This window comes from Hemicordylus capensis, chromosome 6, assembly GCF_027244095.1.
Source record: "Hemicordylus capensis ecotype Gifberg chromosome 6, rHemCap1.1.pri, whole genome shotgun sequence".
NCBI lineage: Eukaryota > Metazoa > Chordata > Lepidosauria > Squamata > Cordylidae > Hemicordylus > Hemicordylus capensis.
In genome coordinates, this window is record NC_069662.1 from 51458544 (window position 1) to 51484115 (window position 25572).

Consider the following 25572-nt stretch of genomic DNA (forward strand, 5'->3'; position numbering starts at 1 on the left):
TGAAGGGGGTGGAAGCAAGCGGATGGAGGAGGAGGAGGAGCAGGAGTGCGGCTCAGGTGAGGGGGGATGAGATCTCTGAGGTGAGGGGGTGTGTGGCAGTGGGTGAGGGGAGCAATCAAGTACTAGTGTGCAGATGCTCTGCGTGGGTTAAGCTAATCCTGAATAACTTGGAATCATCTGCAGACTGAGCTACCTCACTGTTCACCTCCAGATAAGAGCCAGCATGGCATAGTGATAGAGTGTTAGACTATGACTGGGAAGACCCACGTTCACATCCCCATCCAGCCAAGAAACTCACTAGGTCACTCTGGGCTTGTCACTTATAACTCAGCCTAGCTTACCTCACAGAGTTGTCATGGGCTCCTTGGAGGAGCCCATGACAAAAGAGCAACCAACAAACTTAGAAAGGTTCACTATGCAGTAACTGTAAACAAACCAAAACCCTGCGTCCACTAAAAAGACTACTCCCACTATATGAAATGTTTGTTTAATATATTACCCTTACAGAACATAAAACCATTGCTCTAAACATTTATATGAGGAAAAAATCATCACAATGGCATATAACCTGGTACTATAATTCTATAATATCATATGCAAAATGCTAGATACTGTATTTCAAATATAAATGATCAACATGTAAAGACTGTGAGGCGGGTCTCACAATCAGTGAGAGCCACTTTGTCCGGGTTAGCGGGGAGAGCAGGCAAAGCCCACAGATGACCGGGAAGCCCTGCCGGGGCAGCCGGATCGGCCACCCACACAACTGCCGGCTCCGTGACGGAGCCAGCGGGGGCTGGGGAGTTTGGGGGCTGGGGAGTTCGGGGGCTATGTTCACCATACATGGTGAACATAGGTGAATGAATACATGGTTCTGAGCAAGCACAACATGAGAAAATATGTGCATATTGCCAACTGAACCCCTCTTCAAGTAAGAGGGTTACTTGAGCGGGTTACCTGCTCAGGAACCACCAGGCTCTCAGCCAAGCCTGGTAGTTCACACGGTATGCAAAAATCGGATTAGGCTCTCTTAGCCCGATTTTTGCAGACCGTGTGAATAGCCTCTGTGTTTCAAAACGAGACCAATAAGGTCACAAATTCTAAAAATCCAAATAAGTTATTCATCAGTTCCGCATGAGAGTCTTTATGGTGTGATCTCCATGTACAGGCAGAAAGGTCCCATAAACAGTATTAATTTGTAGAGGATTTTCAAAGGAGACCGTTCAGTATTTCTCAGTAGCCATACACATTTTGACCCACCCCACTCCCGTGGGTTTTCTTCAGTGGCACACTAGGAAGCCTCCAACTCTTTCTGAACAATCCAAATTATTGTGGTCAAGATTTCTTCTTGTACTTTGCATTTCTTCCTTCTCCTTTCCATGGTTACACTTTCCCCCTACTCACTGCTCTAAAAATGGAACATGGTGTCACTCTCCTGTTGCCTCTCCCTGGCTCTAGAAAGGAGAAGTAAAAACACAAGAAAAACAGTGCACCCAAATAAATCAGAGTTGTTTCCAGCAGCAGAGCAGAAGAGTGAGCATTCAACTCTCTGCTGAAACTTAAAAATAAATGCAGCTATTTGGCTTTAACTGAAGTGCTTTTCTATATTGCCTTCTTCTTTAAAAGTCCAAATCCCAATAGCACAGATCTGAGCTGGGCATTTGGGTGTTTTGTTTTGTTTATTTAACCCAAATGAATGTCAGTTTTGCCCTACACCTCTATGAGTTCCACTCTAAGTGTCCCTCTTTCAGATGAGCTTACTTAACCAGGAAGTTATTTCACCACTTCAAGGATGAGATCTTCTGCAGTGAGCAGGGGACCTGACTAGAAAACCTAGGAGGACACTTCCAATCTAAAACTCTATGATTCTGATTCTGTCCCCAGTGTTTGCACATCCTGACCTTCCTTTTAGCATAATAACTTCTCTCAAAGAAGTGGGGATTTATTGTAGAATTCTTGTTCCCCAGATCGCTGATCTACTGTGACCCTTAGGCTCCATTTCTACTCCATGGTGGATATAGATATACCAGAAAGATATAAAAGAAAGTATTTTGTAAGCTCCATTGCATAGCATTTCCACAACTTGCTCATCTGCCCCACCATAAGATTCCCCCTGCAAATTAGGCATTTCCCCGCAAGGGATACCCCATTGCAGGCTCAGACTGGCCCGCAGGGCAACAGGGCATATTAGCAATAGCAATAGCAATAGCACTTACATTTATATACCGCTCTATAGCTGGAAGCTCTCTAAGCGGTTTTACAGTGATTTAGCATATTGCCCCCCAACATTCTGGGTACTCATTTTACCGACCTCGGAAGGATGGAAGGCTGAGTCAACCTTGAGCCCCTGGTCAGGATCGAACTTGCAACCTTCTGGTTACAGGGCGGCAGTTTTACCACTGCGCCACCAGGGGCTCCCAGCACGCCCCACCCGCAAGGCACCCCTGTGCCCCGAATCCCACCCTTAATTACCCATTCTGCTCAAAACCCGGCACCCTCCCCACATACATTCCACCGCCCTCTCAGTGCCCCAGTCTGGCCCTGCCCCATTGCATCATCCATAGCTACAAGTTGAGATCTCAAGGGTATATAAATACTGGTGGTGGTTGTTTTTGTCCTTATTTTAAAAACCCACCAGTATTTATATACTGATTTTCAACAAAAGTTTCCAAAGCGGTTTACGTAGAGAAATAATAAATAAACAAGATGGATCCTTCTCCCCAAAGGGCTTTCTGACTCACCTAGCAGAGGAGACGAGAGGGCCACCCACAGCCACCACAGCATCCTTTACCTCTTTTTCACACTGTCTAACTGTGCAGCTCTAAGCAATGCCAAGGGAGAACCTAGTAAGCCACAGGGTTCTTTTCCTGTGTGTGGTAGCTTCCTCTTTGAAGAAAACCACTCCTCATGCAGAAACATGTCAGATGAAGAAGAGAAATCAGTGCCTGACTTCATAATGATGACAGAGATCTTGAGGTCATGGTGGATAGCTCATTAAAAAGCTGTCGACAGTGCACAGCAGTTGTGAAAACGGCAAAACCCATACTGGGGATCACTAATTTATTTATCTATCTATCAAATTTGTATACTGCCCAAACTTCCATCTCTGGGCAGTTAACAACAACAAAAAACAGGTTAACACACAAAAGTTTTTTTTAAAAACCCAACCTTAAAACAATTTAAAACCACGATTAAATTTAAAAAGCTTGGGTGAAAAAAATAAGTCCTTAGGGACTTTTAAAAAGTTATCAGAGATGGAGAGGCTCTTATCTCAAGAGGGAGTGCATTCCAGAGTCTCAGGGCAGCAACAGAGAAGGCCTATCCTTGAGCGGCCACCAGATGGGCTGGCGGCAGCTGCAGATGGACCTCTCCAGACGATCACAGTTGGTGATGGAGCTCAGGGCAAAGAAGATGTTCTCTTAAATACCCAGGGCCTAAGCTGTCTAGGACTTTATAGGTTATAATCAGCATCTTGTATTTTGCCTGGAAACATCGGTAGCCAAAGCGCAGTGCACAGAATATTTTTACATCTCCCAAGCCCCCACCTCCAGTCTCTCTTATTGATGCTTGCTCAGCTGCCCATGATGGAGGCTCTTCAGAATCAGTCAATCATTCCATGAAAGCCACAAATATAATAGTACAATGAACCAATGGTCCTCCCCGTTGCAATACCCTGGCCTTCACAGGGATGCCTTGTATTTCCAAATAAGTGAATTGATTTCCAACTGTATTTTATTTAAACTTCCCTGAGTGACAGAGATTGGAAGAATAAATAAGAGAAATAGCAGCACAACCTTCATTTTGATGTCCACAATTCATCCTGGCAAAAAATATATAGATTAAACCAGCACTTGGTATCCACATCCAACTTTGTGATTACTGGAATAAAGTTCTCTTCTATCAAGTTCAGAGGTGCTCTTACCCCTGGACTTTGGGGCCGAAGTCCAGGACCTCCACAGCCCCTCCCCGCCACAATCTATTTTAATCTGTCCTGGGTGGTGTGGTCGCCCAGCGGAGCATAATGATGCTTAATTTGCAGGGGAGGGGGGCCTGCAAAGACCTTTAGGTCCAGGCTCCAAAATTACCTAGGTGCACCTCTGATCAAGTTGGAGACATTCTCCCAGAGGAAAATACCAAAATATAATACATTCTTTTAATTTCCATCTGTCCATTGTCCAACACCCACTTTTAAATATTTGTCTATATTGATGGTTTTCTTTTGCTAACCTGGCGGCTAATATAAAACTTGGACAAAAATGGGAATAAATAAAGGGAACATTTTGGTTTTTGGAGGTAGAATAAATAGTGGTAGATTTAAGTTACAGGGAGAAAATATTTATTTATAACATTTATACTGTATTTTGCTTTTCAGTAAAATCTGTCAAGCAATGTAAATATACATTTTCAATTAAGATATTAAACAAGCTACAAAATTAAAACTAAAAACTTAAATGTTAGAAGCACCCCTGCTAACTGGGCAAAGAGGCACCTTTTACCATGGTGATTCTCTTTATTTAGCAGGGGAGAGTAACTGGCCCTATCCACCCCCAGCACAGTACCTCCAGTGACTGTTGCTGGTGTCTAAACTATGTTTCTTTTTAGAATGTGAGCCCTTTGGGGACCGGGAGCCATCTTATTTGTTTTATTTCTCTTTGTAAACCGCCCTGAGCCATTTTTGGAAGGACGGTATAGAAATTGAATTATTATTATTATTATTATTATTAATAATGATAATAATAAGTGCAAGCAGCAAAATCAATACAAAAAAGGAGCCAGTCACCCAAAATCAATCCTACAAGCCTGGCAGAACAGAAAGTCTTTCACAGACATCACAAACAAGGCAAAGAAGAGGACTGGCTGACTTTCCAGGAAAGAGGAATCCCCTGTTCCAGGGCAGCAAGAAATAGAGAATAGAATAGAATAGAATAGAATAGAATAGAATAGAATAGAATAGAATAGACTTTATTACAATCATAGACCAGACAATACAACAAAAAACATTACATAAGACTCGAGCATGTAATACAAACAATGTAGCAAAACCTAGCAACATTGAAAGTTATCTCCGCAAAAGTTAGATAACAAAAACTCTAAATAAAATTCATCAGCGTGACCCGGAAACTTCCCCAAAAGAGGAGAGGATCACTAAGAGGAGATGCATTGTCGACACTTTTTCAACGAGCTATCCACCATGACCCCAAGATCTCTGTCATCATTATGAAGTCAGGCATTGATTTCTCTTGATCATCTGACATGTTTCTGCATGAGGGGTGGTTTCCTTCAAAGAGGAAGCTACCACAGGAAAAGAACCCTGTGGCCTACTAGATTCTTCCTTGGCATTGTTTGGAGTTGCACAGTTAGACAGTGTGAAAAAGAGTAAAGGATGTTGTGGTGGCTGTGTGGATGGCCATCTCGTCTCCTCTGCTAGGTGAATCAGAAAGCTTTTGGTTATGTATGCTTGAGTTGTTTCTGAACATCTCTCCAGCAAGGAGGCCTATCCAACCCACAGCACAGTACCTCCAGTGACGGTTGCTGGTATCTATCATGTTTCTTGTTAGATTGTGAGCCCTTTGGGGAGAGGGATCCATCTTATTTATTTGTTATTTCTCTATGTAAACTGCTTTGGAAACTTTTGTTGAAAATTGGTATATAAATACTGGTGGGTTTTTAAAATAAGGACAAAAATAACCACCAACAGTATTCATATACCCTTGAGATCTCAACTTGTAGCTATGGATGATGCAATGGATGGGTATCCCTTGCGGGAAAATGCCTAATTTGCAGGAGGAATCTTATGGTGGGGCAGATGATCCATCACTATAAAATTTACAGTATAAAATAACATGAGGGATAGTTTCTATGGCACCCATCCCACAGGGGCAAATTCTTAAGTTAAACGCAATCCCTTTATATCTACCATCCCTGACAGCCGTCGGAAGGGCGTTGAGGCAGGCAAGAGTAAATGGATGCCTAAATTTAGGGATAAGAATATTATCTAAATATGCTGCCGGTTTAGAATTAAAAAGTTGTTTCCCCAAATATATACCACTCCTTAGACAGCCTGTATCCACTTGTAATTCTGTATCGGCAACACGGTGCTTAATAACTTGCCAGGCCTGATCATGTCCTAATCTAAGAATTTCCTCATGGGAAAGAAATAGAGAAAGTTCTGCTTCGGATAGAACAAAGCATAAATTTGCCATAAGATGACACATATGGCATACACAGCAAAATCTGAAAGGATGACCTTCACACCAAAGGAGAACATAAGAGTCTACAGCATTCTATGCAAAACAAAATTACCTCCCCCACGCCCAGGCCCCTACCTCCAGTCTCTCTGAGCTGCTGGGGGTGGTGGGTGGGTGCTGCCTCCCGTCCTCCTCCTTCTGTCCTCCTCTGGCTCCATCTGTGGATCTTGACGGAAGTCTCGTGGGATCTGCAGCTGGAACTGGAGGAGATCTGGCCGGGGGGTGGGGGAGAGGGAAGAAGAGGAAGAGGAAGCAGCACAGTGGTGAACTGGCCAGGGAGGGTGGGGGTCAACAGAGTGCCGGGCAGTTGGGCAACAGTGGCGGGTGCAGAGACTGCGCAGCCTCCAGAAACTGTTGCACGGAGGCTTGGTGGTTGGTCCGCTCACACGCAAGCCTTAGAGGAAACAGAGGGTCCTTCACTTAGAGGGCCCTTCACTTGGACACTTCAGATCTGCACTCTCTTCTTCCAACTTAGATTACATTCTCTTGGACTCTTCTTCCAACACCAAACATGTACTCTCACTCTTTTACAAGCACTAAAATTCTGCTTAAGGTGGACTCCTTATATACACTTTCCCCCTCTACGATTTTTTTAACAAACTAATCAAATCAGCTTAAGTTCCATCCATTTTTCACAACATAACCAATAAAACCAAACTTTCACTTCCCTCCAAAATCAAACCAGTACATGTCATCACCCTCGAAAATGAAACTGTTGAACAGGAGCCATGAACTTTGGAACCCTGCACAGTTTTTTTAACACAGTGACTAAGTGAGGCAATTGCAACAGAAAACCCTATATACAAAAAGAAGAGGTTAGGCCTCGTCCCTTCACACAGGCTCCCTCTCTCTGATTGTTCATGGGAAGTTGCCTGAGTCAGACACTTAGTCCATCTACAGTAGGTCAATATTGTCTTTTCTGACAGGGTTTCTCTCCAGGGACTTTTAAACACAGCAGGCTTTACCACGAGTTTATTGGGAGGCTTTACTGCGAACTTGAAGTTCTCCCAAAAACCCAACACAAATAGTGGATCTTTTTTTACCCCAGAAACAAATCGGGCTACATTCTAACGTGCAGTGGAAAAACCTGAATTGTGTGTGAACTATTCCCCAATAACTCGCAGGGAGTTCAGGGTAAATCTGGCCGATATGTGAACACACACCCCTCCATTCCGGAGAACATGTGAGTTAAAGGGCTGTAAAAGCCCCATGTGAAAAACTTCCACGGTTTCAGGCATGGAAAGCTCTTTCTCAGGCCTTCTGCTTGAATATGCTGCCTGAAGGCTTTATGCACATGGCTTTTACTTTGAATCTCCTCCAGAATGGAGTGTGCCAGTGCACATATTAGCTGCATTTACCCTGAAGTCCCTGTGGGCTATCAGGGACCCCTACAGACATAACTCTGTTTTTCCCCGAATCAAGCCTGCGCATTCTGGCTTACCCCAAATTATATCCAGCTTTTAAAAAATCCTCTATTTCCAGCAGCTTTAAAAAAAAAAAAACCCAACTCTGAGGCTTCTGTTATGCCTCGCCTCTTCTCCCTTTATGTGTGTAGTGGACATTGGCAGTAATTCAAAGTTTTTCAAAACTCAGTGAAGGGGAGTGGCAGTTGTGTATGGTATGGTCTGCTCTGAGTATTTGCAATTGTGAGCACAGGGGGTGGGGGCAGGGTTTTAGCAGATTGGTCAAATTCTGTGGAGGGAGACCAGAAGGGGAGGGGGAGGGAGAAATTCCTGAGTTAAGCACAAGCACAAACTACAAAATGTGGGTCTTGACATAGGCTTTAGATACGCAGAATGAAGATTGCAGTTTGATGTAACCTGAGACCTTTTTGTCTGAGCTGATTCGCCTGCATTTTTCTTCATGATAGAGAAAGCAATGATTTCTACTTTGAACTTCCCTGCCTCTTAGATGGTCTGGGGTGGGGTGGGGGGAACATGAGGTGATGAAGGCATTCACTCACAAAGGCAAGTTCATTATAAAAATCAGCAAAGATTTGGTTCAGATTTGGCAGGCTCGGGTTAAGCATTCTTCTGTTTGATCCGCCTGCTTGGCAACTCATCATGCCGGTCTTCTGTTCTTAGCTGTCTAACAACAAAAATGGTCTCCCTCTGCTGCATCCTCTCTGATGTGATTTGTGATTGATTGCAGGAAAAACCCAGAGCAAGCCGGTGGGAATGCACAGGAAAAAGATCTGCCAGGGATTGCGGAGAGGAGCCAACCCTATGTGGACTGTCCATTTAATCCCCCAAATTAAACATCTTGCAAATCTGCTGTGAAGCAGATTAGCTCTTCAGATGAAGCCATGTGTGAATAACCTCCAGGGATTAAATCCAGGAGTTTCTGCATGCAGAACAGGGGCCCTAGCCCTGAGTTCCATCCGCATCCCCAGAAATTACAAGAACCCTGTAAGACAAGGTCTCCCAAGCATGGTTCATCAGATGTTCTTGGGCTACAACTTCCATGTGGCTGGAGATGATGGGAGTTGTAATCCAGTAACATCTGGGGAACCAAGCTTGAGAACTCTTGCTATACAGTAAGACAAGTATTGCTATGATCTCCATTTTACAGACTGGTGGGTTATCGATTGATTCTAAGTTTAAATATTAGCCCTGCCTTTCTTTTCAACCAGAAGTCCTCAAAGTAACTTAGCACAGAAGAAAAAGACAATGTTTGAAAATAAAAAAGTCAACCCAAAGATCCATAAAACACAATTATCACAACCACAGGAGACAAAAATCAAACACATTTCAGCAGCAGCAGCAGCAGCCCAGAAAGTGGTCTGTTGGGATAAAAACACTTTTAGAGCTTTCCTAAAAATACCCACAGCAAAGATCTGATGCCTCTCCTTTGGATGTGAGATTTATTCTGATTTCTGATTCCACATAAACACAATAAGTTTCTACTACTACGATAATGAATATTTATATACTGCTCTTCAACCAAAGTTCTCAAAGCAGTTTACACAGAAAAATAAATAATACATAAATGAGACGGTCCCCTGTCCCCAAAGGGCTCACAATATAAAAAGAAGCAAAAGGTAGACACCAGCAACAGCCACTGGAGGGATGCTGTGCTAAATATAAGAGAATCACCACTTTAAAGGTGTCTTTTTGCTCAGTTGGCAGGGGTTCTTAAGCCAGCAAAGAGAAGCTTGATGCTTGGACTTCAGCTGGTACAATCTCAAAAGCCGGAATTGGACCTGAGTTTGATTTCTAGCAGTCAGGGAGTGTCACACACTAAACTTAGAGCCAGCGTGGTGTAGTGGTTAGAGTGCTGGACTAGGACCGGGGAGACCCGCGTTCACATCCCCATTCAGCCATGAAACTTGCTGGGTGACTCTGGGCCAGTCATTTCTCTCTCAGCCTAACCTATTTCACAGGGTTGTTGTGACAAGAAACTTAAGTATGTAGTACACTGCTCTGGGCTCCTTGGAGGAAGAGCAGGATATAAAATGTAAAAAATAAATAAAATAAAAATAAATAAACTTTTGTCCTTCCCTGGTGTACAAGAAGCAGCAGATTATTGACACATCAGCAATGATGTGCAAATTTGTTTCATTCACCCTAGCAGAATTCAGGAGTATGTGTGCCTTCATCCTGGTGAAGGTGATAGCAGCAGAATTTATTTCCAATGGCAAACATGCTAGACTACAAATTACGAAGGATGGTCCTCTTTTCTCCAAGTCCCCTCCTCTCCCAGACAAAGCCTCTATGAAGTTCAGTCACAATGAGATATTATAAGACCAAGAGAAAAACAGGGATAGAAGAATTCTAACTCCTGGACAGAACACAGGAATCTTAGAGAGAGACCTTCTTATTCTCCAAGGCTGATTGGTAGTGGCAGCTTTTATTGGCCTTTTCTTATACAGTCATCCTTGCCAGCCAGAAGGGTTCCATTCCGGGAAAACCTCGAGGTTGGAGAAGAATAGAAATACATTAGAAACAAGGGGTTACGGGAATCGTGGTTGGGAAAAGACAAAAAAATACAGTTAAAAATTTTAAAAATCACCCCCTGGCCCCCAGAAATCACCCCCTGATCCTTAGAAATTGCAAAACAAAAACAACAAAAAACCCCATCCCAAATTGCCCCCAAATCTCATCAAACCGTGGTCTCACCAACCGTGGTTGGTGAGACCTGCCACAATGCGCAGTTGGTAAGAGATGACTGCACTGCTTCTTGTTGCTGCTGCTGTTTAAATTCTTTAATTGTACATGAGCAGCTGAGTGTTTTACTGTTTGATTCGCTTTAATTGTCATGTTGGAAATTTCGGTAGGAAAGTACTGAAATTCAGTAGGAACTTCAGTAGGAAAATATTTATTTCAATATTTTTAATAAATGATAAATGAGCACCAGAATCAAAATCACTTCAAAAAAATAAACAAGTATGCCCTTTAACCTCTGTTCCATCAGTTAGAATTTGACTCTGCTGTTTCATAGGAACATAGGAAACTGCCATATACTGAGACAGACCATTGGTCTATCTAGCTCAGTATTGTCTTCACAGACTGGCAGCGGCTTCTCCAAGGTTGCAGGCAGGAATTTCTCTCAGCCCTATCTTGGAGATGCTGCCAGGGAGGGAACTTGAAACCTTCTGCTCTTCCCAGAGCGGCTTCATCCCCTGAAGGGAATATCTTGCAGTGCTCACACTTCTAGTCTCCCATTCATATGCAACCAGGGCAGACCCTGCTTAGCTATGGGGACAAGTCATGCTTGCTACCACAAGACCAGCTCTCCTCTCCTCTCATTGCATAGTGCAATGACTATGAAGAGTTGATCCACCTTTATTTATAGCTGTAGCCAAAGATATATATTTATATTTTCACATGTGGGTGTAATTTAGCAAGATCTATAAATCCACGGACCAAGTGAGAAATAGGTGATTAAGTGCAAATGAGGACAGGGCTCCTGCATCTTTAATAGTTATCTAGAAGGATTTCAATGCCCCTCTCCCCCCATATGATGATGAGCTTCACTTGCCAAAAAACCCTCTTCTACACATCCCTTAAATGCACAGGAGCCCTTTCTGCCTTTGCATGCTGGTGGAAAAGTTGACCGAATACCTATTAAATATATACTTCTGGGTGGTCTGAAGGATTATATATATCCTGCCAAATAATTTCTGAAATCTCAACTTTACAAAATTGGACAATTCAAAACGGTCACAGAGAGGGTCTGTCTGTGCCTTTTAATAGCTGCCAAAGAGACAGGAATGAATAGAGAATACTTTGCCTGGCATGGAGATAGAGCAAGATATGTTTTACCAGTTGATTTTCTACCTGGCTATACATAGCTGTTAATGGCACAGAGCCTCCATCTGTAAAAGAGATTGCAACCCTTTCATGTAAGAGTTTTAAAAATATGTATGAAGTTCCCCTCAGAACTGTCCAGAGGGGAGAATGTCTGCCAAGAGTGAGTTCTCCCTAAAGTTCTGCATTAGGCCAGGAAAAGCACATCTGATGAAATCCTGCTTTGTATACAGCTTTTAATGGCTCTCAGCCTGGCAGCTCAGCTCTGGCCAGCATGGTTGTGGCAACTACACTCCCTCTAGTCAGGTTCTTTTATTTTGCATTCCTGCCTTCCCAAGCCCCAAATTGCAGGCCTAATGGGAAGAGACAGCTGATGTAGCAGGAGGAATGTAATTAGACCTCAATTAGGCATGCTCGTTCTTCCAGATAATTGAAAAAGATCAGACTAGACACCCACACTAAATTCCCTGCTCCAGCTAGTTCTGCCCCTGCTCAAGCTTCTCAGTTTGATACAGTCCATCAGGCTGCATAAACATCGCTCTGCACATGGGTGGTGTGTGAGAGGAGAGAGAGAGAGCAGAGTGATCAGATTAATTCCACCACCACCCACAAAGCTGTGCAGGGGGTGGGAAGAAGCAAGAATAGAGTTGCCTATTTTTATTTTACTGGCCCTGTTCTTGTGCCTTTATCAACAGTCTGACATGCTTGCTGACATTAAACTGGGGACATTTCCCCCCATGGCTTTATCTCCATGCCACGAGCCCTGCCAGACAGCGATTTGACTTCGGAAGGGCAGGTGTGCATGCACATATCATCCAGATTTACGTCCAAGTCCCTGAAAGCTATTGGGGAGCACTCCATTCACGATCTGGGTTTTTCATTGTGCACTGGAGCTTAGCCCAATTTATGTCCAGGGTAAAAAATTCAAATTTTGCATTTGAGCAAATTTGAAATATCTGATATGCCCGGTAATGTGCAGTGTTTCACCCCTCTTAATCCTATGGTATCACCTTAAGTGGTGCAGCAGGGAAATGCTTGACTAAGCAGCAGAAGGTTGCCGGTTCGAATCCCTGTTGGTACTATATCAGGCAGCAGCGATATAGGATCTAGGAAGATGCTGAAAGGCATCATCTCATACTGAGCAGGAGGAGGCAATGATAAACCCCTCCTATCAGGGGCGTAGCAAGGTTGGAGTGGGCCCAGAGGCCCCCCCTCACTGAAGCTCAGCTCATGAAGTAAAGAAATCTTAAATGAAGCTGGATAGTGGTAACAAAAAGCATAGTAAAAAATTATTTCTATATATTTAAACACACACACACACACACACACACCTCTCCTATGTGCCACAATAGAACATCATCCTAAATTATGTTTTAAAAGGTTTTGTAAATTGTGGGCGATGCAAGTCATTTAATGGTACTAGAGAAAGACATGCTGTTCTGGGAGCTCCAGGTAGCTCACATCAATTTTGGAGGATGAATACAACTGAAGGAAGCCCAGGCGGCTGTGCAGCTGGGGAGTCAGTCATGTGACTTGCCTCTAGGGGGGCCTAAGGCAGTGGGCCCCCAGACAACTGTCTCCCCTTGCCCAATTATAGTTATGCCCCGCCTCCTGTATTCTACCAAAGAAAACCACAGGGCTCTGTGGGCGCCAGGAGTCGAAATCAACTTGATGGCACACTTTACCTTTAATCCTACGATTAAAGAAAAACTGCCCAGGAGAACTTCACTGACTAAATTTCTTTGGGTCATACTGTTGTTAAAGGCACAGGATCAGAGCCAGGAGCAAAAAGTGGCAACCCTAACCAACATTATTGGATGAGCAGGGCTCCTACCCACTGTATCTTCTCTGAGCAGCCTCAACTTCAAGGCAACCTTTGCAGAATCAGGCTGCCATTTTCTGAACAGTGACTTGGGAGTAAGTCCCATGCAATTAGTGGTACTTACTACTGAGTAAATATGCATCCATTAGGGCTGTACATTTGTTTTGGAGGAAAGAACACTGGGAACTAATACCATATTTACCCAAATCTAAGATTAGGTTTTTGTTGGGGCTTGGGATTATTTAGCAAAGTGCCAACAAAAGAAACTACCCACTCCCATTACAGAGTAGAGTGCAGAGTTTTTATTGTTGCCGCTATTTAAAGAACACTCATGGAGATTGTTGTACAATCTAAATACTAAGTTAATTTATTGGTGAAGCACATTTGAAATAGGAAAGACCTATTCTATCTGTTGGCTGCATAATGAATAGGCAGAGGGAGAGATGTTTCTATCTTCTCTCTAGGAAGAAAGGAAGAGAACGAATTCACTACAGGAAGTCCCCGAGGAGTCGAGCTAGAGGTCATAGCATAGAGGCAAGCAGGGACAGTTAAGGAGACCTTCACTAGGTACCTCTACTCCCAATGCCCCTAGTGGTCATTAGGACAGTTGGTGCAAAAGGTCGATGCACTGGAACTCCATCTCCAACAGTTTTTCCCCCTAATACTTGCCTCTTAAATATTGGAGGGGGGGAGGTGTCATAGTAGATTAAGAGTCCTCTTTTTTTGGATAAATACAGGTATAACCTCTATCTTTTAAGGCATCACCTTACATTCAAGAGTCACCTCCTATTTGAGTGAATACGGTATGATGCTTCCCCTGCACCCCAATCTGTTTATAATTCTGCGGATAAGGAAGAAACAGACTTGTCACCGTTCTCCCTTTATACAGTAGTCAGGATGAAACTTTCCCTATTGGTGTATCTTGATGATAGGAACAGCTTCGCCTGTCAGACGTCTGCCTGCAGTGCAGCTATGAAAGGTACAGAGGCAGAATAGGAATACTACCTTGGCCACTAGCAACGGGTCTGAGTAGCTTTTAGAAATGATCAGACAGTCAGAGAGAAAAGGTCTGCCACTGTCTATTAGCCTCAAGAGCTAAATGGAACTCTGTATCCTCAATCGTAATAATCATCCCCTCTAACAGAACTCAGGGGGTTGAGTGCCTATCAGTTGAAAAGTGAAATGGGCTCCCCAGATATAATGCAGTGATTCCTGCATACTTGGAGGACTCCCTAGGTATGTGGAATTATGTACATTTGCAAATTAAAAGGGAGAGAGGGGATTCAAAGTCCAAAAGAGCCCTGTGAGCTTTCAAGACAGCTAATGTAAACGCTGCTCCTGTTCTGAGCTGGCCAGATCCCAGGACTGGATGCAGTGTTTCTCAATGTTTTTGGAGTCATGGAAATTCTCTGTGTGCAGTTTCCTGGACCAGCAGATAGTAAAGGGGTTGCTCTCCACTCCCTCCCCCAAGCACCCCCCAAAACAATTTCAAGCCATTGGAGGACCATTGCCGCCAGGAGCTCTCTGGAGCTCATTTCTAGGCAGGCAGCCCTCACTGCTGGGATAACGCTCATTTCACTTCCTCGAAATGAATGTGAACATGAATGTGCGTGACATCACAAGCAAAGAGGGTGGGGCCTAGGATCCATGGCATGGAGCCTGGGCGAGCTCCCCAGAGCGCATTTCTAAGCAGGCAGCCCTCGCTGCTGGGATGATGACGTTCATTTCGAGGAAGCGAAATGAGCGTCATCCCAGCAGCAAGGGCTGCCTGCCTAGAAATGAGCTCCAGAGAGCTTCCAGTGCCCCCCCCCAGCTTGAAATTGTGTTTGGTTGGGTGTTAATTCCTCATGGCCCAGCACAGACCGGCACTCAACATCTCACAGACTGGGCACCAGTCCGCAGACCAGTGGTTGAGAAACACCGGACTAGAGCACTATCACTAGTACTATTTTGCTCCCACTTGGGACTTGTGCCAACTCCAAAGAGGAGTGCTGTTGCACTAGGCATAGCACTGTCTAGTGCTACTGTGCTGGACTCACTCACAGGTGCCAGAAAAGTTGCTCTCTAGGGCTGTCCATAGTGCTGTGGCAAGCAGGTTGAGCCTACACCATCCCCGCAGATCAACCCAGTATGGCAGTGAAATGGGTGAGAGACAGAGCTTGGTTTTCTGCATATCTGGGCAGCGGACACCGTATTGGCCGGCCTTAAGCCATTCACTCAGGCTTGGCTCCCCCAGTTGCATAGCAGGGGGGATGCGGGGAGAGCCATGACTTCTCCAATGGGGTTGTTGCAAAGATAAAATAATCACAGTAACATCTGCAGGGCATGTTGCAAATTAAAAGAGCTAAATGGTATGATCAGAAACAGAAGGCAGCCTGAAGGCAGCCTGAAATAACTTAAGTCATAACTATTCTTGGGAATGAAGAGTTAAAATGTTCCCTCCCAGGCTAAGTCTATTTGTGGAAACAGCAGTGCTGGCTCAACAGATGGTCATGTGGGGGGGGCATGTTTGATGTCTTCTTCACGTTTGCTTCGGCTGCCTACTGCACTGTGGGCGACTTTCTAAGCAGGCATATGCCATCTTTGCGTGGCTGGCCTTAGAACCATAGAGACAGCAGTTCTCTTTGCCCTCAAATGTCTCCTTTATGGAATTATCTTTCATTAAAAGATTAATTATCTTTATAATGAAGACACAACTCTTTATCTTTCCACCCAAACCTTCCTTTCTCACACACTTCTGTCACTACTGGAAATGCTGTCATCTCCAAGCGATGCAACCTCAGATGCCTTTCAGCTTAATAGGGCAAACTGCTAAAGGCAGCAGATGACATGGAATCATAGCGTTGGAAGGGACCTTGGATCGTCCAACCCTCTGCTCATGGTTGTCCAGTCTCTGTTTGAAAACTAGAAGTAGTGGGTTGAAATTACAAGGAAGCAGAAGGAGGCTAGACATCAGGAAGAATTTCCTGACTGTAAGATCTGTTTGACAGTGAAACAGTTTGCTTCATCAAAACCTAGCCCACCACTGGATGAAACAACCTATTTCATTGTCAAACAGATCTTACAGTCAGGAAATTCTTCCTGATGTCTAGCCTCCTTCTGCTTCCTTGTAATTTCAACCCACTACTTCTAGTCTTACTCTCTGGAGCAACAAAGAACAAATCTGTTCCTTCTTCTATGTGACAGCCGTTCAGATATCTGAAGTCAGCAATCATATCCTCCCTTAGTTTTCTCTTCTCCAGGCTAAATATACCCATAAATATATGCTCCTTCCACTGTTCCTCATAGGACTTGGTTTTCAGACCCCTTACCCATCTTTGTTGTCCTTTTCTGAACCCATTCCAGTTTATCCACATCTCCCTTAAAATATGGGGGGCCAATACTAGACACAGTATTCCAAGTAAGGCAGGGGCAGCAGGCACCACCATTGTGCGAGGGAGTTCCAAAAGCCAGTCTGATGAGCTCGGGGGGGGGGGGGGGCGCGCCTGGTGCCCCACCATGCCCCCTACGTCTGATGTCAGCTCCGTTTCTCAGAAGCTTAGCCAGCGCCAGCTTCCCAGCCTGGCCAGGAACACATCTCCCTGCCTTTTAAACCAGGGAGAGCTGCTCCTGGCCATGCTGTGAAACCACGCCCCCTGCATCTGATGTCAGATGCAGGGGGCCTGGCTGGGATGGTGGGGGCTCTAGCAGTGGGCTGAACCAGGGCCACCCCTGGCCTCCCTACACCACAGAAGTGAAGTCTGATCAGCGCAGAGTAAATTGGAACAATGACTTCTTGTGATTGCATTAGGGGTTTTTTACCAGCTGCATCACTGGTGGCTGACGTTTAGCTTGTCCACTAGGACACTTAGGTCCCTTTCACATATTCCACTGCCAAGAAAGGTCTTCCCCATTCCATACTTGTGCATTTGATTTTTCATACCCAAATGCAAGGCAGGCCATTTGGGAGTGAAGGGACAGAGGGACAAATATACATATACATTCAGAAATTATTATTACTACAACAAATATTTATATGCCACTTTTCAACAAAATAGTTCTCAAAGCAGTTTACATATAAAAAGAAATAAGAGAACTCCTTGTCCCCAAAAGGCTCACTATCTAAAAAGAACCATAAAGGTAGGCAGCAGCAGTAGCCACTGGGGGGGATGCTGTGCTGGGGCGGGATAGGAACAGTTGCTCTTCCCCTGTTAAATATATGAGAACCACCTCTTTAAAAAGTGCCTCGTTGCTCAGTTATCAGGAAAATGGGACATTCCATCTGAAAAACGGAGAACGACAAGAACCTGCCAGAGGAAGGTAGTGGTAGACAGAAGTGCCAAAGAATTGCTGTGAGGGTCAGGATTGTGTGAGCCTGCTTAAAAAAAAAAAAATCTACAGCCAGCTTCAGTGCCAAGAAAAGCGACCACTATTTTATACAAATCAACCCTTATTTTGCCCATTATTAAAACTTTACTCTTAATGAATTTAGTGCAACTTTAATGCTCTGCATAATTTATTCTGGTTGTGCTTCTTGTGCGCGGGCAAGATCATGGGCGCCCTGCCTCCAAACACGCCTCTGGCTTCTGAGTTTTCAGCAAGAACTGCCCCCATGCTTTCAAGCACATATCTGAAACCATATGCTTCTAAAAGTAAAGAGGCAAACACAGGGGCGTAGCAAGGTTGGAGTGGGGCCAGAGACAAGATTTTAAAATGGGCCCCCCCCCACTGAAGCTCAGCTCATGAAGTAAAGAAATCGTAAATGAGGCTGAATAGTGGTAACAAAAAGCATAGTAAATTTTTTATATCTATACCTATACCTATATGTGCCACAATATAACATAATCCTAATTTTGTTTTCAAGGTTTTGTAAATTGTGGATGATGCAAGTCATTTAATGGTACTAGAGAAAGACATGCTGTTCTGGTGGCTCCAGGTCTTAACACTCACATCAATTTCGGAGGATGAATACAACTGAAGGAAGTCTGTGCGGCTGGGGGAGTCAGTCATGTGACTTGCCTCTGGGAGGGGCAAGGCAGGGGGCCCCAGGCAACTGTCTCCCCTTGCCCTATTATAGATACGCCCCTGGGCACACAAGTAACTGAAAGCTAGACTTCTCAGGAAGCTGAATCACTGGCCTACCCAGCATGTGGGAGGTCTATGTTCTTCCCCCAAGACACAGAGCTCCAACCCACCCACGACAGTGGGGGTCCCACTCACCCTCTGCTGCCCACTGCCGCCCCTCCTCTCCCTGCCTGCATGGATCCTCTTTCTCTCTCCTCATCTTCCTCTGCCCACACATGCATGTATGCACTGTTTACAAGCACTCCCTGCTTCCATGTGCAAGAGCCGCAGAGGAGTCGGGTGGGCCCATGTGGAGGCAGGCGGATTTGAGCATGAAGGAGCAGGAATAGCAGCAACAGTCGTCAGTCAACTGTGGCAAGCAAGAGGAGAAGGAGCATTAGGGTAGCCATATTCAAGCTTCCCAAATCCGGGTGGCCTAATCTTCATGTTATGCAAACTAATTTGCATTTTATTTATTTGACAATTTGTATACTTTCCCCTCCTTCTCTGCCTTCCCATGTGATTGAATCCAGAGTAAAATCCAGGCAATCTGGGCAGCTCATTTGATATCCATGTAAATCTGGGTGGAATTAAGTGGCCTGGTGGAGGAGCCAAAATCTGGGGCTACCCTAAATTCCAGTGGACATGGCAACCCTAAGGGGCATGCTCCTGAGGGTCAGAAGCAGTGGTTCCTCTAATTTTTTTCCATCTCTGTGTGGAATGCGTTTTGTTCTGGGCAGCAGTATGCACACCTGCATTCAGAATGGAGCCTTCCTGATTCAACCTGAGCGGGATCGAAAATGAACTGAGCGGACATCCAAAAACTTGTGAGTGTGCACACATGTGCACGCCTTAGAGGGAAGAGTGGTCAAAAGGATCCTGAGGGGTGGATGGGCCCGGGTTCCATGGACAGCCTGGAACACTGATAGCTCTGCCCCTGAGCTGAATACTGCACTCATGACCACATTTGATGCTTTGTCTGCACTCACAGCAAAAACCCACCTAACACAGCATTCTGCTGACCAGCTGAAGCAGCCAGCCATATGTCATGAAGAAGTCAACCATATGGCATGCCAAGAGCAAGCAGAGGACAATGGGAGTAAATATCCATCACCTGGTAGTCAGGAGCAGAGTGTCTGAACATAATCTGACCTTGCACTTTAGTGTAACATCCCGACTAGTCCAGGGGTGGCCAACCTGAGGCTCTCTATCTGTAATTGGACTACAACTCCCATAATCCCCCACTGCAATTGGTTCCATTTGTTAACAATCCATTTCAAGGGACACCTCATAGGTCAAACTGGGGGGGGGGGAGACACAGAGGCAGTCTACCTAAATGATGCAGAGAAGGGCAAGACTTATGGTCAGTGTGCAACCTGACTGTATATGGAGCTGCCATGCAAACTGCAATGCCTGGCTCACACTGTGGGCAAAGAATCTGCTGTGATTTCTCTTTAAATATGATGCCTGTCATTACATTTAATATACATGGCTAACAATCTACATGGCTGCCAAACCAGCAGTGCACTGTAAAATGAGAGCTCCTGGTGTCATGCAGTGACTGGGAGACTGAGGTATGAATCTGGAAATTGTTACTTTCACTCTTGTCTCTACTACAAACTCATTAGGTGGCCTTAGGCAAGCTACTACTACTTCATAAGAACACCAGACAATCAATCAATCAGTCAATCAATCATCTTTATTAAGACCAGCACAGGATATAGTACAGATACAATGAAATAAAACTCATTAAAATTATTATAAACCAGATAGATACACCTAAAATGCTGTGAATTCATGGCTATAATTAGCCTATAAAATAATAACTATAATTATGATTATTATGGTTATGATTATATTATGATTATGATTGACAAAATACAACTCTAAAAGCTGTGGGGTAATTAGTAAAATAAGATACCGCAGGCAAAGCCTAGAAGCTGTAGAGAGGTTAATACAGTAGAGATAGAACAGGAGTAAGTATACAACTAGCTTTAAAAGTAGGACATAATAAAACTCATTAAAATTATTATAAACCAGAGAGATACACCTAAAATGCTGTGAATCCATGGCTATAATTAGCCTATAAAGTAATAATTATAATTATGATTATTATAGTTATGATTATATTATGATTATGATTAGTGAAATACAACTCTAAAAACTGTGGGGTAATTAAAAAAATAAGATACAACAGGCTAAGCCTAGAAGCTGTAGGGAGATGAATAGAGTAAAGGTAAAACAGGAGTAACGATACAACTATCTTTAGAAGTAGGGCATCTAAAAATATATAGATTAGAATGGTTAAGATAACATATAAAAGCTATCATGTGAAGTAGAGGAGGAAATTAAAATTATACAATCAAGTAAAATAATCAGTAGTTAAAAGTCTGCTGCAAGGGATCTTAACTGGCGCTCAAGACCCAGAGGATCTTGCACGCTGCCCCGCAGAACCTGGCAACATTGTACGTGAAAGTCCGATTGTCATCGGAGAGCAGCATCTTGGTGTAGACTTGACTAGAGCGACCAGGATATTTGAGAAGTAGGGGAGATATGAGCTTGTCATGGCTGGCTTTATAAAAGGGACACGAGAGGAGCACATGCTCTATGGTTTCCACCTCCCCAGAGTCACAAGGACAAAGCCTTTCCATGGGTGGAATCTTCTTGTATTTGCCTTCCAGAAAGGCGGAGGGAAGGGCATGAAACCGGGCAAGGGTTAACACCCTTCTATGGCTTGATATTTCCAATTATGATAGATATGCAAAGAGGGAGATGGTAAATCTACGACTATCCGGGGCCAGAAAGCCTGGTGCCTTCCTTAAATCTGCCTGGCGTTCCGTGTCCAGAATCTTCTGTTTGATGGCCATTTTCACCTTGTCCCAGCTCATAGCAAGCAGAAGGGACAGAGAGAAGCCCAGATGCACAACTTTCCATGAAGATTGAAAGTTGTCCTACAGGGTTAGCGTGGCCAGGCCCCATGGACAAAAGGTTAGTTTGAGCCAATGCTTGAGAACTGTCATCCAAACCTTAGCCCCCATTTTTATCATGCCAGTTTCCAGCATTAGGGTGGCATTGGAGATACAGCAAGGCACTTGTAAGGTCCCTCTCAAGAATTTAGATTGAACACCAGTATAGCAAGATTGGATGGAGATCCTGGGTGGGCGTCATATAATAATTGTGCCAGCGACTTGGCTTCATATAGTTTGAGCGCTGCAGGTACGTAATGGCCGCCTCTAGAATGAAGGAACCTCAAGATGGCAGTGGAGCTCCTCTGTGCCGCTAGGGCAACGTGATCACAATGGGCCCTTCTTGAGGGACCACCCTCAGGTACGTAAAGCAGGTGACCTGCTCAATTTTGTGTCCATCAATATTCCAATGGTAGGTCTTCAGTCTTCTAGCGAAGGCCATGACCTTGTTTTTTTGTTAGTTTATTTCAAGTTGTTCACTCTTGCAGTGCTGTGATAATGTTGCCATCGCCCTTCTGAGGCCTCACCTTGCCCAACCAAGGGAGATTAGAGATTGGCCTGTAGCTGTCCATCGCTAAGGGGTCCAGAGAAGGCTTCTTTAAGAGTGGTCTAACCATTGCCTCCTTCAGGCAGGGGGGGCACCCTACCCTCCCTCAGCAATGCTTTTATGATATTAACTAGGCCACCTCCAACAATCTCCCTGCTAGATAGAAGCAGCCAAGTTGGGCAAGGATCCAGAGAACAGGTGGTAGGCCGCACCTCCCCAAGCAGCTTGTCCACATCCTCAAGAGTCACAGATAGAAACTGATCCAATCTAATACTGCAAGAGGGATTGCTGGACACCTCCTCCATAGACCTTGCAGAAATAGTGGAGTCCAAGTCAGCCCGGATACAGGAGATCTTATTTGCAAAGAACCCATTAAAGGCATCACAGCAGAGCAACTCCGGGGACTGATTGGAAGTAGAAGGAACAGAAACCAAATTCCTCACAACCCGGGATAGCTCCGCCGAGCGTGAACCAGCAGCCGCAATGTGCGCAGATCAGAATCTCTTTTTCACTGCGCACACTGCCACCGCATAAGCCTTCAAATGGGTCACATGCTGAATCCTGTCAGATTCAAACTGAGTTCTCCTCCACTTGTGCTCTAGTCGCCTACCCAACTGCTTCAGCCCCCGCAGCTCCTCAGTATACCAAGGGGCCATTTTTGCAGCAGGTCAGAAGGGACGCTTAGGAGCAATCGTGTCTACTGCCCTGTTGAGTTCCCTGTTCCAGGTTCCTACCAGGGCATCGACAGAATCACCAGCCGCACCAACGTCAAAATCCTCCAAGGCCTTTTGAAATCCCACTGGGTCCAGCAGCCTTTTTGGATGGACCATCCTAATAGGTCCACCACCCCTGCAGGGGTGGATTGTGGCTGTGAGACCAACCTTAACCAGGTAGTGGTCTGTCCATGACATTGGGGAAACCACTAGATCCGCCACTCATGGAACACCCCCCTGATCCGAACAAAAGACCAAATAGAGTGCATGGCCAGCAACATGAGTTGGTTCAGCAACTAATTGGGATAGGCCCATAGTTGTCATGGCCGCTATGAATTCCTGAGCCGCACCAGACAAGCCAGCCCCAAAGTGGATATTGAAGTCCCCCAGCACCAAAAGTCTAGGAGACTCCAACACCAACTCTGCGTCCAGCTCCGTCAGCTCAGTTAGGGAGTCAGTTGGGCAGCGGGGTAGACGGTACACCAACAGAATCCCCAATCTATCCCTAGTTCCCAGCCTCAAAAATATGCACTCAATATAAGTCAGCTGTCTCACAGGGGCCCTGGTAAGGGAAATGGTATTCTTATGGACCACAGCTAATCCACACACACCCGCCGCCCACTTCCCCTGGCCTGCTCCATGACAGAGTAACCTGGTGGGAGTTTGTCTTTGAATCAGTGTGAAACCCTTAATATTAAGGCCCACTGGGAGTTTCTTGCTCTCTTTCTCTCATTTTAACTGTCTTTCTGAAAGACTAGAATATATTCCAAGCAGTGACACAGTTTACTCTGCATATCCTTTAATTATTTTCAGAGTATCTGGGAAAAGTCAAATTCTCCATTGATTTTTAAAACTTATGTAATGGTGATGCTACAATGCATAGTAGAGAATTAGATAGGCACTTCTGTTTAGTTTTCCAAGTACACCTCCACATAGTATTTGGGTATTTCATGAGCCCCCACATACTGAAATTTGTAGTTTTCCAGCATTTTTTGGTCTGGCTAAGTCCACTGCTAAATAGTTTTTGAAATGTTAAAAGATTAACGTGCTTGACTTGTATTTTTCAGCTGATATTATGGTAAAGTTAACTGAAAGATGGGTGTCAGATGTTTGGACAGGGGGCGCAATTTCAGTGCTTGCCCTAGGCGCTATTTCCCCTAGATACGCCTCTGCGTATACCATAGGTTTTGGGTGGCTCATATGTTCTCCAGAGCATTTCTTTTAGTTGGAAAAGCATCTTACATTTTATAAATAAATAAATTTCCCTTTCTGTGGAACATATACCATCTGGGGAAGGGAAGATATCTACACCTTCCTTCCTTCACCCTCAGAATATTCACAAGGAGACTGACACAGATGTTGCCTTGCAAAGAGCTGGTGGGTGGCACTGTGCGTTTATTTGGAAATAACATCACCATGAATCAGACAGCCTGCTTTGTCAATCTGCAAATAAAGTGTTCTGCACTAGTCACAACAATACAGACATCCCCCCCCCATTCCTTCTATTATTGGCAAAACGTCAGACATTTCGTAAAACCAAAAACACAGAGCAACTAACTGTGCTGTATATGAGCCACATACAGACCTTTGGAGAAGTGAGTGGTACAAAGAAAAACCAAGATCTGAGCAGCCAACTACTAGTTTAAACATATCAAGACCAGGTTGCAAACTGGTTTCTGGGAGCCTCAATCAACAAAGTTCCCATTCAAGTGCTGAGGTTATGTTAAGAAAAACACTTAGTTGAATGTTTTGATTACATGCTTCTAAATGCAGTTATTGATGCAAAGTGTGCCATGTAAGGTTAGGACAACACATATCCCACCCCACCCCACAAGGGCACATCAGAATTTCCAAAGAGTTTTGGGCTGGTGAGCTATGTAAATACCTTCTAAGTTTAATCTTTCATTTAATTTAAAAAAAACACACACACACACACACACTACTGTGCAAAATTCTGGTTCTCCAGAGATCAGTTTGAAAAGGGGCAGGCAGCACTGCAAAAAGGATCTGGGCCAGAAACCAAAGTACCATGCATGTAACTAGTCCCGTATGCCCAAGGCAGCTTTGAGGCAGCCCTGTTCCCATATGGTGTGGCAAACCATTTTTAAAGCTGAGGGGAGTTTCAAAAGCAAGCTGTGACTGAGATATAGTGCAGGATGTAAATTCCAATGGGTATGCCTGAAGTCGTCCTTTGGATCCCAGCTTCGGAACTGCCGGTTGGTGGGGTCGATTCAGTTTTCGCCAGCATGCATGGCTTGCTGCTGTGGCCTCCTGACTTCCAGCCATGCCCCACTCTTTGCAAGCATCAAGTGCCCCTCAAGTGAAGTGCCCCTCACCGCAGCACACAGAGAAGGCTCAAGACTGGCCTTTTCTCTGTCACCATATCAGGGGTGGAGCTAGAATCGAATGGATGGATTCAAAGAAATTGGGGGCCCCAGCTCCACCCCTCCCTATTTTCTTCATTATCTCCCTCACTTTGGGGGGGCCACCAGGAAGAGGGGTGAACACAGGCCCCCTCTCCCCTAGCTCGCCCCTGCACCATATAATGCCATCCATGTGCTTGGGCACCTTCCGTAGAGTGTGAATTCAGGCAGCATTCAATCGCCCCCACAGCTCAGCAACAAGGACATGGCACAGGGCTTCTCCTAGCAGTGCCAGCTTCTCAGCTGGCGCTGCAGTGGTGACTTTCACAATTTGATGCACAGACATTAGAAAGTGACAATGTTAATCCCTTTGTGATACAAAGCTTCATTTGCTGATTTCCACATGTCTGACTCGTGTATGTGTACACACACGCACGTGCGCAGGAACAGGCCAAGGTGTTTTCTTCCCATCAGTTGGCAACCTGTGTGGGCATGGCCCCAGAACAAGAGTTGGAGTGGGTGCTATGAGCTGAAGAGATTAACGTGGCACTTTGCCCGTGGCCCTGCCCACCATGGAGGAGGATATCAGAATACCCAGTCTTAGCCCACTTCAAGCATTAC